Source organism: Halichondria panicea, chromosome 13 (assembly GCF_963675165.1).
Source record: "Halichondria panicea chromosome 13, odHalPani1.1, whole genome shotgun sequence".
NCBI classification, from domain to species: domain Eukaryota; kingdom Metazoa; phylum Porifera; class Demospongiae; order Suberitida; family Halichondriidae; genus Halichondria; species Halichondria panicea.
The window spans coordinates 2629565-2633892 of NC_087389.1; the positions used below are offsets into that span (position 1 = coordinate 2629565).

The window sequence follows — 4328 nt, forward strand, 5'->3', positions numbered from 1 at the left end:
TAATTTATAACATTAATGATAAACATGCAGGGTGTGGTGATAGAAACAGTGAACTGTCGATGAGGGGGTTTAATTAATGTCCGACGGGATCCACTGACTCCACCATCAGTTTCTGTAATAAAAAGTTACAACTAACATTAAATTGTTCTGACATAAAAATTATTACAAAGATAACAAAGATACGCACAAGTTCTACCACCATATCTCATCAAGTATTTATAACTAAAACAAATCAAGAGTGCGTTAACAACATTAAAATAGGTGAATAAGCCCTCACCTCAATTGAGCCAAGGGTATGTACGTGCCTCTGCATCTGATTTGAAAGAAGACAATCCTGTCAACAATACCGTAATTGATGTAATTACAGCGCCAGAAAAAATTAATTCCACTTCTGAGTGGCGCATCTTTACAACACAAAAAATTGCGTTCAGCCCAAGCTGGCGCCTAAATTATGGTGGCGTTTATGTTCAACAGCTAGTATAGAGAAAATGGGCGTGGTCTAGCTCAGTTTCACTTGCTAGCTGCACCGTTACGCTCGTGAACAACATTCATTGACTGTAGCTATGGGTTAGACAACTGTTTAGAAGTGAAGGACGTCAAAGATGCAGGATGATTGTCTTGATGTCTCAAAACAAACCTTTTTATAAGCGCCAGAAAGAAATAATTCCAGCAATGGTTGGCGCTTTTTTAGGTCCTAAAAAATTATGCTGATGCTGACGTGGCGCTTAAATTATGGTGGCGCTGTAATTACATCAATTACGGTATTAAGTGGATACCTACGTAAGCATGGCTACAATACTCCTAGCCTCCTCATAGGCCTTGAGAAAAGTGCATGCAGCCTGGGATCGAGGCTACAATACCTCTAGGTACTAGAGAATCATAAATACTCAATAACTGCTCAGCTTCTTGGCAGAAAAATGATAACACCACGCCCATCTTTAATGAAATTTGTAAACTCTGACCTCGGCTAACCTTCTGTCTTTAATGGCCAGTTTACAGAGGAGGTACGACATAGGTTATGGGGGGTGATCAGTGCCAAAACCTCCAGCTCTGTTTATTTAGTACTAAAATCATTTGCATAGTGAAGTTCTACATACAAATGACGCGCTCTCTCTTATTTGCATGGTGAAGTTCTACATACAAATGATACTCTCATTTGCATGGGGAAGTTCTACATACAAATGATACTCTCATTTGCATGGGGAAGTTCTACATACAAATGATACTCTCATCTGCATGGTGAAGTTCTACAATCATACAAATGATACTCTCATTTACATGGTGAAGTTCTACATACAAATGATACTCTCATTTGCATGGTGAAGCTCTACATACAAATGATACTCTCGCATTTGCATAGTTAATTTGCTAAACTGGAAACTACTCCCCTTTTCACCTAAGAAAAGGCTCAGGGGAGAGAGTAATTTTTTTAACTCCATTATTGGACACGCCCACTTAGTGACCAAAAAAGATTGCCACATGAGCGGGCGTGTCCAACACGTAGTTGATATGTTAATTAAAATGTCCGTCTATACTATAATGTTAATTGTGTCCTCCTTCAATAAATTTACAGTTGTCCTATAGGGGCATGCGTGAAGAATGTCACGCTCCCACAATGTTATTGTTAACGTCCTACTCACGCATGTACTATTTCTGTTGCTATATAGCCTCGAGTATAAAATACATTTTCTGACGGTCTGGGATCAAAGCTGAATAAACACCCACACATTATGTAGTTATAGTGGTTTGTTCTAATTGTATTCCAACCTTCCCTTTTTCATCCGAGCCCTTCCTTATAGATGAAAAAGGGAGTGGTTTCAAGTCAATGCAAATATATATGAGTGTCATTGTAAAACTAACAAAGCTTATCATTTGCCATGCAGCGTTATTTGTATGTAGAACTCCTCATTTGTATGTAGAAGTTTCATCGTATGTAGAACTTCACCATGCAAATAAGAGTATAATTTATATGTAGAACTTCACCATGCAAATAAGAGTATCATTTATATGTAGAACTTCACCATGCAAATAAGAGTATCATTTGTATGTAGAAAATCACCATGCAAATAAGAGAGAGCGTGTCATTTGTATGTAGAACTTCACCATAACTTCACCATGCAAATAAGAGAGAGCGTGTCATTTGTATGTAGAACTTTACCATGCAAATAATTTTAGTACTAGAACTGGAGGTTTTGGCACTGATCACCCCCCATAATAGGTTGACCTTTTTGCTAATGAGTTACTCCCGTATTGCATTCCTCAGAGGAGGTTGGACACGATCACGTGCACCACTTTTTTTGCTGAGCTGGCACAAAAATTGACAATGAGTTCTATGTAAACTTCTAGCTGATGTTGCACGGTCATTGGAGACTGAAGGCAAACTTTATGTGCCTCTCTGGATTCTTTTGGTATAAAACTTTCATTAACTAACCCGATCCCCTCTATTCTGGCGAGTTATCAGTGCATACAGTGTTTACTAGATTCTTGCCAGCCAGTACAATGCAAGCTGCATACAGCACCGCTGAACTATACTCTACCCTATAGTCTAGCTAATCTTGGTCCAGCCAGACAACAGACACAGCTAGTCCGGTGTTACAAGTCAGCAAAGCAAAAGTATCCATAGCTTTTTTATTACAGTTATTCGGTATCTATGGTAACGTGAGCAGAGACCTTAGGAATGTCACATGATTGATGACGCGTGGCCAACCTCCTCTGGCATTCCTGCAGCATGACCGGATGTCACGCCCACATTTACCTAGAGGAGGTGTGGCCTTGTGTCATAATTTATCAAGTTTCACGGAGGAATTGTGAGTGTACGGAGAAAGAAGAGAATATAAGGAAGCACAACACCAAAACTTGCTCTCCTAGCCAGCTAAAAGACTACAAACGATCATAGTACTCTACAGTAGTTATAAATAATGCCTAGCTATATCCTGTGACATAAGAAAATGAATAGCATAGTCATTGTTGAAGAAATAAGCTATTAACTTACAGTGTAAGAGTTTGTTGCGCTTTCTATGGTTCCTGTGTTAATGTAACACTTATAGTAGATACTAAGATTGATAAACTAGTAGAAAATGCCTCTTGGAGAGACTCCAGAAGAGATAAACACAAAGAACAGTAAAATAGCGCTGACGGTGCATAAAATACCTGCTGAGTCAACACAAATATCATGTGGGCGTGACATCCTGTCATGCTGCAGGAATGCAATACGGGAGTAACTCATTAGCAAAAGGTCAACATGTCGACCTCTGGCCAGTTTAATGGCTAGTGACTTTGCTTCATTTTTACTGATCACATGGTGGCAGATCTCTGCGCATGCGCAGACTGGTTAAAGTTCATGTTGCAAGAACTCTGCAAAATCCTGTACATGTTGAACCTGACAATCCTGTGACTCCAAATGCAATTGCGTTGTAGACAGTTCCTTTGGATACGTAGTGAAGGAAGCACAGGATGCTGTGTACGATGCCCTCATAAGGAATGACATTACTGTTGTAACATTCAAGTGGGTCAAATATGTCAGTGACTGGTATATACCGTATGGGCCCAGGGTTTTTTTTGCTAACATAACAACGAAAGGTGTATGGCCATCAAATTAATGTTGAAGTACACATTAAGTACTGTTGCGTTGATCGATTTCCAATGACTGCATTAATTTAATTGTATAACACTCGCACGACTATATGAACAATCATGTTCTATTCACCGCTCATGTCATTTTTGTTGATTTTTTGTTGTATATACATTTCTATTGAAATTCGACCAAGTGCAGCAATAACATGCATCATAATTATACACGTACTAATAGCTGTTAGCCATGAATATAATGCTCATGATTATCAATGTCCAATATATAAATAGTTGTGGTCAGTTATATTGCAGTAACTTGTGAGGGAGGATGATCAACTGGCACATTGTAGTATATATTCGCACGTACATCAAATGAAGGCATTTGATAAAACAGTAATAATTGATGGCAACGAGGGATCCATTCGTTTGGGAGAACTTTCCTCCAATTTACTTGACGGTGTGAAGTGTAAAAACTAATGTGCCCACCATATCTCTGAAGAAGCATTCCACATCTCACATCTTCAGTTGTGGAAGCTCTTGAATGTTTGATATCTCCTCAGTGCAGTGCAAGTGAGAGATCTTTATAGCAGTTCAAGGAGTGTACCCATGGTTAGGCTCTTGAATCAGCCGCCCTTCTCAAGCCTCAGGTAGGAAGGGCGGCTAATTCATGAGACTGGCATGCAATTAACACAACGGCAATTAGAGACCTGATTAGCAAAGGTTAATTGCTTTGCGCCTCCTAGGGCACAGCCACACTA

The 4328-nt window shown here is 39.4% G+C and overlaps 1 long non-coding RNA gene across 2 annotated transcripts; it reads right to left on the bottom strand.

Annotated features, from left to right (window-relative positions):
* LOC135346634 (uncharacterized) lies at positions 1 to 2075 on the bottom strand. Of its 2 annotated transcripts, XR_010398075.1 has the most exons (3): positions 963 to 1020; positions 278 to 313; positions 1 to 112 (listed from the first exon to the last, which is right to left on the bottom strand). It is a non-coding gene; the product is annotated as an uncharacterized LOC135346634 (long non-coding RNA). The 2 variants fall into 2 exon arrangements; XR_010398074.1 differs by having other exon boundaries at positions 278 to 2075.
* Between the last annotated feature and the right edge of the window lie 2253 nt (positions 2076 to 4328).